General features: G+C 34.3%; 1 pseudogene across 1 annotated transcript in view; it reads right to left on the bottom strand.

The window, feature by feature from the left end:
- Positions 1–2031: 2031 nt before the first annotated feature.
- The window catches only part of LOC311187665 (DNA repair protein RAD51 homolog 3-like), a 141687-nt pseudogene continuing 126481 nt past the window's right edge, over positions 2032–17237 (bottom strand). The window contains exon 2 of the transcript in view: positions 2032–2727. The product of the transcript in view is annotated as a DNA repair protein RAD51 homolog 3-like (transcript). The remainder of the gene's footprint in view (positions 2728–17237) is intronic.

Below are 17237 nucleotides of genomic sequence, written 5' to 3' on the forward strand. Positions count from 1 at the left end.
CAACTCACAAAGACAACAGAAAACACAACAGGAGATGCTCCTGGAGCTGCCAAGATACCCCAGCATACCACCAGAAAAGCAAAACTAAAAATATCAGCTACAGTGGCTGAATGACCCAAAACTCACACAGCTCAGAGAGGCGCCCAACTCAGTGTCTTTGCCTTCTCTACCAGGCTGTAATAGCAGCAAAATCAGGAACAGTTTCAGTTGCTTGGCTACTTTCAAAGACTCTGAACTTTTCCTCCCTGAAGTTGGCTGCTGGAAGCCTCTCCACATCCTACAGAGGCCCGCAACAGCCTTCTGGAAGATCCGTGTGGTTGGGGCTGATATCACTGACCCTGGAAGTGCTGAATTTTCAAAAACACTGAATCCCAAACACTGAATCCTCAACTGCTGAATCTTGAACACCAAATGCCAGGGGCTGCTTCTGCAATCCCTTATATTTTTCATCAGTCTCTACCCCAAAATGCAATATTTTGTTCATATTTTCCCTGGGGCTATCTATCCTCACCAGCACCCCCTTCGGGTGGCATGACCTGTAACAGTCTGACTTCAGCCACCGGTGACAGTATCATTTAAATTTTTAGGATATTTCCTTGATTTTCACTTCTCATGTTTCTACTTTTAAAAATGTTCAACTTATTTAAAAAAAATTAGTTTTTACTGACATACATTGCATTATAACATGCAAGTTTCTGGTATTCATTGTTGAGAATCAAGATGTATATGTAATAAATTAATTTTCATACTCTTGTGTTGTATGTTTTTATTATTAAGTATATTGTCACTGTAGAAAACTTAGAAAATAAACTTATAGGGGAAATAAAAATTACCAGGAAGTTAAAAAAACTACAGAAAATCAGTATCATTTTAGAATATTGCTTATTTTTTTCTCCTAATTTGAAAATATAAAATTATATCATTAAAATATTGGGTTGGGCCTTCCCAGTGGCACACTGAGTTGAGCGCAGCGCTGTGAAGCTCTCCGCAGTCTCTGCAGCACTGGTTCGATTCCTGGCCACGAGGGAGAGTCCCACATGCCAGGGCAGACCTCTCCTGACTCGCCTGCTGCTCCCCTCAGCAGTGTGTTTCAGTCAGTCTACCTGTTCTGTTCCCCGCCTGTCTCTGGTGAATCCTCTCACCCTCCTATGCCTCTGCCGTGTACCCCAGTGTTTGTATAAATAAATAAATCTTTAAAAAAAATTGGGTTGTACATCTTTCTTATACTTTCATTTAGTTATTTTTATTTAGTTCCCTGCTGATGCTAAGGAGACTTTATAGTGCTTGATTTTATTTTTCTCTCTTGATTTGAAAGTCATTTATTTTATTATTCGATTTCTATAAACTTCCAATTTTAAAAAAAATACTGTGATAATGAGATTGAGAATTTAATAGCAAGTCTTTTCCCTCTAAAATGTGTGAATTTAGTATTCTTACATTTCCTCTATCTAATGCCCTCTCATAGTCTTTGTTTCTATTTTGTAGTTTTATTTTGATAATATATTCACTGAATTAATGTTTTTAAATGTACAAACTTATATAATCCAATATTATCTCAGTGAAAATAATAGTTATTTTTAAAAGATATAAAGCATTAATAAGGAAAAAATCATACCAGGAATGATCAGTTTTAGAAAGAAAAATGTTAAATGAAAAATAGTTGAAATTTATTTTATAGGAGTTTTGATTTCTAAAAATTACAAACAAAAAGAAATGCACTTGATTTTGTCCTTATTTGGGATCTTTAAATTCAGTGTTACAAATGCTTTATTCAATAAAGTCCCAAGTATCTGCTGGCTGGTAACACTGATAATTTATAAGTCATAAACCATTCACTTTCTTAATGTAATGATATGAATAAGTAGACTATAAAATAATGGTTAAATTTTTATAGTGACTGCCTTAACTATAATAAAATATATGCTTTATAGCCTCAAAAATGGGACAAATACAATCAGCCATCTTACACTAAAGTTGGCATTTGAAATTAGTCTTATATAATGAGTCTGACCATATGACTGATTTGTATAGCTACAATCCTGGTATAATTGTTAGCAGTATTGTAGTGTCTTTCTGGTTTTGTGATTTGTATATTATTGCCGACCTTTGCATTGGTCTAAAAAACATTAGGTTTATTGTAGCAGCATGTTTCCAACTTTACCCAATGCAGAAACATGCAAGGCCTGATTTCTATCAATCCTTGTGATCAATCTGATTGGTTAAACTTATACCTAACCTGTGATTATTTGCAAGGCTGATCATTTACTGGGGTAAGCCATTTAGTATTCCAGTATGAAGGGATAGGTCTTCTGGATCATAACAATAAGGAAAAGCAATACCATCCACTATCACAAATTGAAACTTTGAGTGATCTGGATGGAAGTCTGGAAGGAGGTAAACTTGTGCTAGTAGTTCTGTGTAGTCATGGAAATGAAGATAAATATAGTTGAAATAATATTTTCAAGAGTGAAATCTTCCAAAGCTTTTGGGTACTGCTCTCCTGCATGTATTTCTGCTATAAGATGAGGTGCAGTATGCAGGCAATAGGACAATCTACCACTCTGCCTACTATAAAATTTCCTTCTGCTTCACCTTCAACTCTTCCGAAACATTCAGGCATCTGCACATCTACTACCAACTGCATGCATAATTTGCATTTTCCCAACACCTGGTGGATCACAAATTTCTACTGTTTCGGTTAAAGGTACTCCACACCGAGAATGTTATCTAGTGATGGGATTAGAGGGAAATTCCCTAAATCCCGCTACATTTCAAAGTTGCATGCAGAGGTGCAGAGTGGCACACATCATATGACTAAACCCACTTCTCTACTCTAGCAACTAATATCCTCAAAACCACAAAAAAATTAATTTCCAGGAACTTTTTATTTTCTGCCATTTCTTCCCCTTTTTGTAGCATTCTGTTCTTAATTAATGACATTTTTGAAGTTTTATCTGTTTCCTCTATTTTTTCTTTTCATCTTGCTTCCTTTTCTCTTGGCTGTTTTTTTTTTTTTGGGGGGGTGGTGGGGGTGCTATTTCATGTTGGAGAATTTTCTGCAAATCTCATTATCTTTCACTGTCAGTTTACATTTTGTAGTAAAACATTAAAGAACTGCTTAGAAGCTCTGTGTATGTGAACAGTGCGAACTTTAAATTACAGTGATTGTACAGTAACCTAGCTTTCTTCATTAGGAGAACACACAAATGTTTCTTCTCTAAAGTCATTTCATTTTTCTATAGATAAATTATCTAATTACCTTCCTAGCATGTATAAATCTGGCTCCTGAAATTTTCGAGGCAGGACAACAAAGGAGCCTGAATTCCCAAGTTTCCATATATATACTTAAATTTAATTACTACATGTGGAGCTTTGCATTTCACCCCACCCTCTCTTATGTTTAATCATTTACACACAGAGAAACAAGTTTCTTTTTCATTTGTCATGGTGTGTGTTTTTCTTTTAATTTGCAGTTTAATGTTATTCTGTGTTAAGAATTAAATTCTTTAACTTAATGTTACTGTTCATCTTCGTATTGTGCAATACCATTTTAAAATGCAAATATGAGTATTTAAGCCATCTATGAAATCACTGAACTTTCATATTTTGTATTTCATAGTTCATGCATGCCTATACATTTCATTCTTTTACAACAGTAGAAATGCTGCCTGAAACTAAACTGGTTTTGTTTCATTTCTTGGCACATACACATTCTATAGACATTTTCTATTGTGGCTTACTGATAAGTGGGAAAGACTGAATGGAAAATAAATTTCTGTTGCTTCATCTTTCCCTTTATTTTAAAAATCATTTTCATTTTAAGTAGTTGGCTAATAAAGGAAAACAACTTAAGTACTAAAGGATAGGATTCAATTCCTTGGTTGTTCCTGTTTGTTAGAATGCCATTATCTTTTTTCCTGCATTTGGAATTAGTTCTGGTTCAAACAGAAAGCATGACCTTTTAGAGTTGTCAGCACAATTACAGGTACACCACACTTACCTTATACTCACTTGGAGACTTAATGAACGGGCACACATCATGAGTCCTATGGAATTTTATGCTCATGAATCACCCACAAATGCTATGTGCAGATGATGGGGCAAGGAGCAGGTAGCACGTATATTGTACCAATCTCTTCTACTAATGCACATGCTCCATTGTTCCATGGACTTTCACTTGCAAAACTGAATTGCAAACTTATAATTTTTAAGAACTTCAAGAACACAAAAACAAAGCTTTATATTTTGGGTACAAGGCCACACATAGCCTTCAAGTGAGACATGAATGCATTGGTCTTTTCAAGTATATAATTCAGTGAAATATTTTTGTTTCTGAACTAATCAATTTCTGCTTTTCTTTCTATCATTTTCTTCATCTTATTTCCCTTACTCTTTTTGTTGTGTTCTTTCTTTTTTTTTTATTAATTTATTTATTTGTACAAGCACTGGGTACAGTCAGAAGTGCCGGAGGGTGAGAGAATTCAACAGAGCCAAAGCGGGGAACAGAACAGGCAGACTGACGAAATACACTGCTGAGGGGAGCAGCAGGCATGGCAGGAGAGGTCTGCGGGGCGCCATGTGGGTCCCTCGGCCGGTGGCCGGGGATTGAACCGGCGCTTTGGGGGCTGCAGGGGCTGCGGGCAGCTTCACAGCCCAGCGCTCAACCACTGCACCATCATGGGAGGCCCTTGTTGTGTTCTTTCTAACTTCACCAATTGAATGCTCAGTTTATATATTTTCATTCTTGCTTTTTAAGAAATATATTTGAGGCTATGGATTTTATTCAAGTATAACTTTGGGTATCTTAATTGGTCCAATTGTTATGTTTTTCTAAATACATTATAATTTTGATTTCCTATTAAACATGATTTACTTAGCAGCATAATTTAATTCCTATAATGATGTCTATATTATTCTAAAAACATAAGTGTTTTTGAAATGTTACATAACCCATTTCCTTTAAATAAAACTTTTAATCTCACTTTTTTGTGGATTTAATTGTGTCCCCAGCATGTGTGAATTTACTTTATTGGAAATGAGTCTTTGAAGCTGTAACCAAATTAAAATGAAGTCATAATGGATTAGGGTGGGCAATCTTACAGTGAGTTGTATCTTTGCATGAAAATTGAGGTGAGGGGATTTGGATATTGAGACAAAAGAAAGAGGCCATGGAAAGACGGAGTCAGAAAGTGGAATTCTGTTACCATAAGCCAAGGAATGCAAAGGATTGTTAGCAACTACCATTAGCTAGAAAAGGCAAAGAAGGTATCTTCCCTGGAGACCTCAGAGGGTATATGGCCCTGCCAACATCTTGATTTCAAATTTCTGGCCTCCAGAACAATGAGAAAATCATTTTTGTTGTATTAAACTACCCTATTTTGTAATTTTTTATGGCAACTTTAGAAAACAAATATAGATTTAGGTATCAGTAAGTGGAATACTGCTGTAAAAATACACCAAAATACCTACAACTGTGGAAGTATTGTTGGGTTTGGATAATGAATAGAAGCTGGAAAAATTAAGGGGAGGGCGCTTAATGGAAAAAAACCTACATTGCCTTGATGGCACTATTGTTCAAAATATGGAAATTAAAGATACTTCTGGTAAGTTTCAGAATAACTTGATTCTGTCATGTGCTCTGCATTTTATAACAAGTGAACCAGAGAGGTAAGAGGAAGATTGAAGAAAAAGGAACTAGAACTTGACTATTTGAAAAATTCTCAGCCTACTCATATTGAAAAACATGCTGAAACATGCTCTTGAGAGAACACCGAGTGTGAAGCTGGGCAACCTCTGGAGAGATTAATCATGTCACTCATGGATCCAATCAACTATCTCAGCAGAAGCCAAAAGTAGAGACTGGATTATTCAGAAAGATCTGTGGAGAATCCTCATGCCCAGTGGCATAGATTCCCTTGAAAAATAATGGAAGACTACAAGGGTATTGCAGATGTTATACTAGCAAAAATACTGCTAGTTTGAATTGAAGAGGAAAATGATAGCATGAAATGAAGGCAGGTTGTTGAATCCCTAGAATTCTGCAAACAGAAAATGGCAGATAAAATTACTTGGCCACAAAAATGTTTTAGCCTTCAAGATAAGTAATGAATGACTTCAAGGTTGACTCACAACCCAAGGTGGCAATGGAACATCTGTAGGCCCAGATGTATTAAAGACCTAAATACAAAAAAATAAATCTGTCTACAGATACAAGTATATTCTAATGATTTTATGATAACTCAGTTTAAAAAATATAATTGGTATCTTTTTTTCCTGTGGATATTCTGTTGCTCCAGAACTGGTCTTTGGAAAATTTATCATTCATTCTTTGAATTGGATTTGAATTTTTGTCATAAATCAGTTAAACTTATTTGCGAGACTTTATTTCCATTGCTCTATGTGTCTATGGTTCACTAAAACCACATTCATATTCTCTCTTTCTCTCTTTCTTTTAATTGAGGTAACATTGGTTTACAACATTGTGATTTAGAGGTGTAGGATCTCCCCCTTCAGGTGTTGTTACAACAGCTCATTCACCACTAAAACACCCAGTCATAGTGAACACCCTACTCATATTGAAAAACAAGTGTACCCATAGTACAAAGTGTACTCACCACTTTATCCTCTCCTCTTACTCTCCCCTTGGCCCTCTGGAAACATCAATCAGATATCTAGAGTTTGTTATTGATTTGGTTTTTATCTGACCCTTTGTTGTGTGTTTTTGTTTGTTTTTTTTTTGTAGATTTTTATTTTTAAATATCTTTGTATATATTTTAAATCAGGTGTAGTCCCATAGAATTTCCACAGCCAATTCGCCTATGCGCCATCACCTTTGTTTGTGTTTCTACATATTGCAAATATAAATAACACCCTCTGGTATTTGTCTTCCTTCTTCTGATTTACTGTTTTGTGCATAATCTTCTCTAGTTCTAGCCATGTGGTTGCAAATGGCAAGAATTTTTTTAATAACTGGGTAGTATTCCATTGTAATACCACATTCTCTTGATTATTGTAGCCCATATTAATATTTGGAGAAGTGATTTTTGTAGTTCTATTTTTTTATAAAAAATGATTTTACCTACTCTTAAGTCTTTGCTGTTTCATGTAAATTTTGTAAGAAGCTTGTCAATGTCTAAAAATAAACTTGCTGAAACTTGGTAGGAATTGTATTAAATTTATAGATCAATTTAGGGGGAATTGACACTTTTAATATGTTGAGTCTTCAATAGGAACATAGATAGTAAGTTTTGCCAATTAATAAATTCTTTCTTGAATTCTTTATCCTGTGTTTTATAATTTTCAGCATACTTTAAAATATAAATCATATATACTTTTCTTAAGTGTCAACCTAAGTGTTTCATTTTCTTTGTGAGATTGTACACAGTATTATGTTTTTGATTATGGTTTCCACATGTTGCTTGCTAGTTTGTACAACTGCAGTTGATTTTCCCGTGTTGATCTTGTATTCCACTGCCTTGTTGAACTTATTACTCATTTTTTTAATATTTTACAGAACCCAGGAATTTAATATGTAGACAATCATGTTATATGCAGATAGAGACAGTTTTTTCCTCTTTCAATGCATTTGTATTCATGTACTTTTTCTTGCCTTACTGCAATCACTGAAACATCCCTATTATGATGAATAAGTATGATTAAGAATGAGCTGATCCATTACATGATTATGTGAAAGACCCCCCTCTTTCTCTAGTAATTTTCTTTATTCAGAAGTCTACTTTATCAGATATTAATATAGCTAACTCTGCTTTTTTAAAATTAATGTTTGCATGGTATAAATAAAACAACCCAAACTTAAGAGATTGGTAGAGTAGAATAATAAGATATGTTCAATCTTTATGCTATTCACCAAAATAAAAAAACACACACACACAGAGAAAATATAACAATATAGGCAGGTAGAAAATAATAAGATGGAAAAACATATGCCATGCATTTGCATTTAACATAATTATTGACATGCTAGTATTTGCCATTTTATTATTTGGTTTTCATCTGTATTTGTATCTCTTTCTCTTTTCTTACACTCCAATGGATTATTTGAACACTTATTTTAGAATTCCATATTGATTTTTATGGTGCCTTTTTGACATTTTTAGAATATCTCTGTGTATTTTTTGAAATAACTGTTTTTGGTACTATAATTTGCATATATGATTTTGATAGTCTACTGGTATCAGCATTTTGACCACTTCAAGTGAAGGCTGGATATTAACTTCTATTCAGCTCACTTTGCATTCCTCATTTTAAAGTATCATTTTCATGAATAACAGATGTATTATATTTCATTCCAATCATTAAATAATTTATGAGTGATAAAAAAGGATAATCTATGCCTGTATTTATACTCTTTCTGTTATTCTTTTTTCTTTGTGCTCTTAGTTTATTTATCATTACATTTCTGTTTAAAGATAGACCCACTAAACAGATAGTAGAATGGTGTCTATCAAGGTTTGGAGGCAAGGGAGGATGGGAATATACTAATCAAAAGTTACAAACCTTCAGTAACAAGATGAATTGGATCTGGGGATCTAATGTACAACATGGGGACTATATTTAATAATACTGTTTGGATGCTTGAAATTTGCTAAGAGAGTAGACATTAAATGTTTTTACCACAAACAAACAAACAAACAAAAAAAAAACTATGTGAGATGATGCGTGCGTTCATCTGATTGTAGTAATTATTTCAAGTTTATGTATATCCAATCATATTGTGTACTTTAAATATATGTAATTGCGTTAATTATACCTCAATAAAACTCATAAGAAGATGTACATCTATTAACGCCATTCCACTCTTCTTCTTGTACAGGTTTTGTATCAGTATTAGGTTTACTACCTAAGAAGGTTTATGGTTTTCTGGAAAATTAAGCCTAAATTGAAAGTTATGTATTCTTTGAGGTTTCTGTTTGAATAGTGCACAGAAGACCATGAAATGGTAGTATAAGATCTACTTGCAAAAATGCTCTTATTTCATACCTTATAGTACTTTTTTTTAAAGATTTATTTATTTTTATACAAGAGCTGGGGAACAGGCCAGATGTGCAGGAGGGTGAGAGGATCCACCAGAGACAGAGTGGGGAACAGAACAGGCAGACTGACAAAATACACTGCTGAGGGGAGCAGCGAGTGAGACAGGAGAGGTCTGCTTCGCCATGTGGGATTTTCTCTGGCTGGCTGGGATTGAACCCATGCTGCAGAGGCTGTGGACAGCTTCACTGTGCGGCGCTCAACCACCTGCATCACCAGGAAGACCCTCATACTTTATAGTACTTTTTACCTGGAAAATTTTATATACTTAAATATTTCTAAATTACTGTGCACTTTAAGTATACAAATACGTTGGTATAAATTTGCATTAGTAACCTATTGATGTAGTCATCTGTTATTATTTTACCTTCTTGTTCTTTGGGAGTTTGTATTTTTAGTGTTTTTAAATATCTTTGTCTCATGGATAATTTTCCTGCTTTTTCATCTTCTCATGTTCAGCTTTCACATTTATTCATTCAAGTAGTTTGATTTGTGTTCATTTTGCTGTTCTCTTTCTAGCTTTATATTATAATACTGAATTAAGTTACTTTTAATCTCATATTCAGATACAATACCAAAATTATCCTATGTTGGCTACATCTCATACTTAATATTTTTATCATCACTCTTTTCCCTTTTTTTAAATTGAAGTAACTTTGTATTATAACATTATAAGTTTTAGGTATACCATATATGAGTGCAATCATGCAGGGTTTTTTTCTGGTTTATTTCACTAAACATAGTTCCTTCTAGGTTCATCCACATTATTGAAAATTGAAGGTTTTTATCTTTTTTATAGCTCAGTACTATTCTACTGTGTATATATACCACATCTTCTTTATCCCTCCGTCAAGTGATGGGTGCTTACATACATGGTTTCCAGTTCCTGAATATTATAAGTAGTGCTACTTAAATCTGTTCGAATTATTGTTTTTGTATTTTCAGCTAAATACTAACATGTGTTATAACTAGATCATATGGAATATCTATTTTAAAATTTTTGAGCCATCTCCATACTCTTTTCTGCAATGGCTGAACCAATTTACATTCCCACCAACATGGTATAAGGGTTCCATTTTTCTCCACATCCTCTCCAATACTTGTTATTCCTTGTTTTTTAATAATAGCTATTCTCACAGGTTGTGAGGTGATCTCTTATACTTCTTTTCATTTGCATTTCCCTTACAGTAAGTGATGATGAACATCTTTTCATGTGCCTGTATGCCTTCTTTGCTGAAGTGTCTATTCAGATCTTTTGTATATTTTGGATCTTAACCCCTTGTTGTATATATGATATACACATATCTTCTCTCATCCAGTAAGATACCTTTTGTTACAAATGTCTTTTGCTGTGCCAATGCTTTTTAGTTTGATGGAGTTTAAATTATGTTTGCATTTGTTTCCCTTTTCATTGTAGTCAAATGCCAAAAGACATCTCTAAGGCTGACAATAAGGAGTGTATGACCTGTTTTCTTCTATATATTTTATGGTTTCAGGTTATCCAAATCTTTAATTCAGTTTGAGTTAATTTTTATGTATGATAAAAATGTAGTGGTCTAGATTTGTTCTTTTACTTACAGTGGTCCAGTTTTCCTTACATTTATTGAAGAGACTGTCCTTGCTCTACTGTATGTCTTTGGCTTCTTTCTTGTAAGCTAGTTGTCTGTGTGTGTGATTTTATTTTTGGGCTCTCAGTTCTATTCATTAATCTGTGTGTCTTTTCAGTGCAATCACAAGTTGTTTAAATTACTATTGCTTTGTAGTGTAATTTGAAGTCAGAGAGTGTGACACCTACATTTTTGTTCTTTTATCTTTGGGTTTTTTGTAATATTCAGGACCTTTTGTTGTTCCAATTAATTTTATGATTTTTTTATTCCATTTCTGTGAAGAATGCCTTTAGGATTTTGGTAGGGAATGCAATGAACCTCTATATTCCTTTAACAAAGCATTATTTTTTCTTTAATATTAGTTTAATTTCTTTATATTGGTTCTCAAAAATCTTTGTTTTCTGTTGCATACTTGAATGTGGCCTGATATTTGTGGATGGATTCCCCTTCTATTCTTTTACTAGTCTCTAGTACAGTCACAGAATTCTTTGCTGACATCTTTAATTTGAAGATTTGTTAAATTTATGTAACTGATTTGGTAATGCAGTAACCTGAGAGTATTGATAGTTCATTAATCTAGTGAGCAGCATTGGTGTAGCAATTTTACTTTTTCATGATTTTTTTTCTTCAGGAATAGTTTTCTTTTTATCCTGACTTCCACTTCAAGCACATTATAATTCATTGTCCATTTTATTCCTGGTTCTACTGTCAACAGTGTCAGAAAAAATCCTGACATATTAAGAGATGACTTTGAAGACCTAAATAAATGCAGAGATATACCTTGTTCGCAGTTTAGAAGTCTCACTACATTGTTCATGGATTTGAAGTTCTCAGTGTTGTGGAGATGTTATTCCCAAATTGATCTATAGAGTCAAAATAATGTCAATCAAAATAACAACAGAATGTTTGTTTAGAAACTTAAAAAAACAGTTCTACAATTTATACAGAAAAGCAAGGTATTAGAATAGCCAAAACAATTCTGAACAATACCTGGTTTCAAGAATTTCTCTCAAGTTGAATCAATCAAAACATTGTTATATTGTCAAGGAAAAAAACATGTCAATCAATGGAATAGGATGAGAGATCATGAATTGACCCACTGAGGTAAAGCCACTTGATTTCTGACAAAGATGTAATGAGAATTACATGGAAAAAGGATAATATTTTGAAAAAAATATGCTGAAGAAATGGGATAGTCACAAAAAGGAACCTCAGTGTATGCCTCACAGCTTATACAAAAGTAAATTCAAAATGGATTATAACCCTAATTATATAAAAAAGCTACAAACCTTTTAGGAGAAAACACAAGACAAGATGTATATGATATTTAGGGTGGATGATATACCCTTTTTAAAAAAGATTTATTTATTTATTTATACAAGCACTAGGTACAGTCAGAAGTGTGGGAGGGTGAGAAAATTCACCAGAGCGGGGAACAGAACAGGTAGAGTGACGAAATACACTGCTGAAGGGAGCAGCGGGCGCGGCAGGAAAGGTCTGCATGCCATGTGGGACCCTCGCAGGTGGCCGGGGATCGAACCGGCGCTGCAGAGGCTGCAGGCAGCTTTGCAGCCCAGTGCTCAACCGCTATGCCACTAGGAGAGGCCCTGATGGTATACTTTTAAATAGGACACCCAAACTATAAGATAAATTTGAAATACAAAATATTAGTTAAATTTGAATTTCAGATAAACAATGAAAAAGTAGAATAAGTATTCATCAAGCATGTAATTTTTTTTGTAAATCTGGTAATCCTAGAAATAGAAAACAGATTAATTATTGCCAGAATCTGAGGTGAAGGAAGTAGTGAATTCAAAGGAGCATGGTGAAATTGTGGAAATAAAAGAAATATTCTGTATCATGATTATTGTGTTTATATAACTGTAGGTCTTTGACAAAGCAAACCAAAAGATTTCTATTTAATGTCACCATAGTTGCCTTTAAAGTTCTTGTGCTAGCTGCTTTTCTTAAGATTCTGCAAGGCTGAAAGGCTTCAAGAGCATGTCCTTCAACTTCCAAAATAACAAACATCACATCTTAATATTGCGGAAATAATGGTGTTTTTCCAGGTTCACCAAAATTCTTGTGATCCCACACTTTTTCTAGAAAAATGATTTGAGTAGATGAAATTCAAACCATCTTTCAATCACGTCTTCCTTGCCAGGTTTAAAGAGAAATTTCTTTTAATTTATGTTATTGCAAGGGATAGTTGTCTAATTCCACAGCAGCATTTTGTATATTTTAACTAATTTTTATCTTTTTCTAGGCAACATAGTAGGGTCGAGGATAATGGTTTAGAGGTCTTTTCTTAATTTTACATTATTATGTTTTTTCCATATTCTTTCTGTAGGTTTTTTTTTTAATTGTTGCTCTTTCTTAAATCAGTATCTTGAGAGGCGAATAAAAATCAGATTTGCAAATCTGGGAGAGTAACCTGATTTTTGTCTTATTGAGAACATGAAGATTTTGTCCGTATTCAAATTAAAATTTTACCAGTTTGTGTCTATGTATGGGATTATTTTCATGAATTTTTTCCAGAATATGGTTAATATTTGTTAATATTTTTCTTTCTATTCTTAAGCATTGTTTTCAAATCAAAATTTTTTATTCCTTAATCAGTAACTACTATGAACAGTTATATGGAAACAAGTTTAACAATCTAGAGGAGATGGACAAATTCCTACAACTCTACAATCACCCAAAGCTAGATAAAGAAGAAACAGAACACCTAAACAGACCAATTACAATTAGCGAAATTGAAATGGTAATCAAAAACCTCCCCAAAAACAAAAGCCCAGGACCTGATGGATTTACAAATGAATTCTACCAAACATTCAGAGACGAATTAGTGCCTATCCTTCACAAACTCTTCCAAAAAATTGAGAAGGAAGGGACAATACCAAACACGTTCTATGAAGCCAACATTACACTAATACCAAAACCGAACAAGGACAACACAAAAAAGGAAAACTACAGGCCAATCTCCCTAATGAACACTGATGCAAAAATCCTCAATAAAATTTTAGCTATCAGAATCCAACAATGTATCCATAAGATAATTCACCACGACCAAGTTGGATTCATTCCAGGGGCACAAGGATGGTTTAACATCCGAAAATCAATCAACGTTATCCAACACATCAACAAAAAGAAATATAAAAACCATATGATAATATCAATAGATGCTGAGAAAGCTTTCGACAAAGTGCAACACCCATTCATGACAAAAGCCCTTGAAATTCTTGGGATACAAGGAACATACCTCAACATCATAAAGGCCATCTATGACAAGCCAACAGCCAGTATCATTCTCAATGGTGAAAAGCTGAAAGCAATTCCATTAAGATCTGGAACAAGACAAGGATGTCCACTCTCACCATTGCTTTTCAATATAATACTGGAAGTCCTAGCCAGGGCAATAAGACAAGAGAAAGAAATCCAAGGAATCCAAATAGGAAAAGAAGAAGTCAAACTATCACTATTTGCAGACGATATGATATTATACATAGAGAACCCCAAAAACTCCACAGAAAAGCTAATTCAACTCATCAATCAGTTCAGTAAAGTGGCAGGATACAAAATCAACACGCAAAAGTCAGTAGCCTTCCTATACACAAACAATAAATCTGAAGAAGAAGAAATCAAAAAGACCATCCCTTTTGCTATTGAAACAAAAAAAATCAAATATTTGGGAATAAATCTAACAAAAGAGGTAAAGGACCTATACAAAGAAAACTATAAAACACTGTTAAAAGAAATAGAAGAAGACACAAAGAAATGGAGAGACATCCCCTGCTCATGGATTGGAAGAATAAACATTATTAAAATGGCCATCCTTCCAAAAGCAATATACAGATTCAATGCTATTCCAATCAAAATTTCAATGTCATTCTTCAAAGAAATAGAACAATTATTGATGAAATTCATATGGAATCACAAAAAACCCCGAATAGCCAAAGCTCTCCTGAAAAAAAAAGAAGGGAATGGAGGCATCAGACTCCCAGACTTCAAACTATACTACAAAGCCATAATCATCAAAACTGCATGGTATTGGAACAAGAACAGACATACAGACCAATGGAATCGAATAGAAAATCCAGAAATAAACCCACAGATTTATGGTCAACTAATCTTTGACAAAGGAGCAAAGAATATGCATTGGAGCAAAGAAAGTTTGTTCAATAAATGGTGCTGGGAAAACTGGGTCGCTACATGCAAAAGAATGAAGCTTGACCACTACCTCACACCATACACAAAAATCAACTCAAAATGGATTAAAGAACTAGACATAAGACCTGAAACCATAAAATATATAGAAGGAAATATAGGCGAAACACTACGTGATTTGCACATCAAAGACATCTTTACAGACACATCACCCAAAGCAGTGATAGTGAAGGCAAAGATAAACAGCTGGGACTACATCAAATTAAAGAGCTTTTGCACAGCAAAAGAGACAATAACAAAAACAAAGAGAAACCCCACCAACTGGGAGAACATTTTTGCACCCAACACTAATGATAAAGGACTGATCACAAAAATCTGCAAAGAGCTGATGTGACTCAACAACAACAAAGAAAATAATCCAGTCAAAAAATGGGCAGAAGAGCTTAAAAGAAACTTCTCTGAAGAGGAAATGCAAATGGCCAACAGGCATATGAAAAAATGTTCAACATCACTTGTCATCAGGGAAATGCAAATCAAAACTACCATGAGATACCATCTTACACCAGTGAGAATGGCACATATTAAAAAAACTAGCAACAACAAATGTTGGCGAGGGTGTGGAGAAAAAGGAACTCTTCTGCACTGTTGGTGGGAGTGCAAACTGGTCCAACCACTGTGGAAAGCTGTGTGGAGATTTCTGGACCTACTAAACATAGAGCTTCCATATGATCCAGCAATTCCACTCCTAGGTATTTACCCAAAGGACACAGAAACATCAATTCCAAAGAACACCTGCACCCCTATGTTTATAGCAGCACTGTTTACAATAGCTAAGCTTTGGAAACAACCCAAATGCCCAAAAATAGATGACTGGATCAAGAAGATGTGGTTCATATATACCATGGAATATTACTCAGCATTCAAAAAAGATAAACACATGCAATTTGCTGCAACATGGATGGCGCTGGAAGGGATCATGCTCAGCGAAATAAGCCAAAAAGAAAAAGAAAAATACCGGATGGTCTCACTCATAGCAGGAATCTAGAAAACTTAAATAAGGGACCAGGAAAATGAATAACTATAAGAAAGTGAAAATCAAAATCAACAAAAAACTATGAACCAGAGACACTTTTAGGGGGGCGGGGGCGGGAGGGGAGGGATTGTGGTCAGAATGGGGGGGCTGCAATTGTATGGGGAATATAACAATAAAATTTATAAAAAAAAAATGAAAGGCTCAGGTCTTAAGTGCAAAAAAAAAAATAAATAAATAAATAAATAAATATGAGGGAAAATAAATAAATAAAAAGCTGTATTATTTCGTTTGCATCCAACTCTGGTTGAGCCAGATTTGATTTGGTTTAGAATAAAATGAATGAAAGCAAAAAAAAAAAATTATTCCTAATATTTGTTTATTCCTTTCAAAAACATTCTTTTTAAATATTTTTTTAAATTTTTTACATCATTGTTCATTTTTAAACAATATTTGCTTCCCCCCACCCCCTCAGGTGTAGTCCCCATAGAGTTTCCTTCCCCAAGGCATCCATGCACCATCACCTCAGTCCCCTGTGCTCCTCCCTCCCTCTGATCCCTCTCCCGCCTCCTCCCCTGCAGTCTGTCTCTGATTTATAATTGTCTGTTTTTACTTTGTTGTGTTTTGTACTGTTATTATTTTTTTTTACACTGATGTCTTATTTGGTTCCCCTATATTCCTGCTATAAGTGAAACCATCTAATATTTTTCTTTTTCCTTCTGGCTTATTTCACTGAGCATAATTCCTGCCAGCTCCATCCAAGTTACTGCGAATGACATGAGTTTATCTTTTTTTGATTGCTGAATAATATTCCATTGTGTATATGTGCCACATCTTCTTGATCCAGTCATCTATTTTTGGGCATTTAGGTTGTTTCCAGGTTTTGCCTATTGTAAATAGTGCTGCAATAAATATAGGTGTACAGGTGGTTTTTTTATTCAATGTTTTTGTGTCATTTGGGTAGATCCGTAGAAGTGGAATTGCCGGGTCGTGTGGTGGCTCCATTTTTAGTAGACTGAGGAACTGCCACACAGCTTTCCACAGTGGTTGGACCAGTTTGCACTGCCACCAGCAGTGTAGGAGTGTTCCTTTTTCACCACATCCTCACCAACATTTGTTGTTGCTGTTTTTTTTGATATGTGCCATTCTTACTGGTGTAAGGTGGTATCTCATTGTGGTTTTGATTTGCAAATCAAAAACATTCTTGTTCCTACTTTGGGACACCTAAATTTTATAACTTTGACTGCCATTTCCTGTGCTCATTTGTTATTTATATTTCATTTTGTTTTGTCCCCATTCATAATTTTACAAAATGCAGGGTAAAAGAGGCTATGTTAGATTTCCCTCCATTTTGCATATTTCGGTACTGTTTTTCTGGTTTT

This window comes from Talpa europaea, assembly GCF_964194135.1.
Source record: "Talpa europaea genome assembly, chromosome: X".
Lineage (NCBI taxonomy): Eukaryota > Metazoa > Chordata > Mammalia > Eulipotyphla > Talpidae > Talpa > Talpa europaea.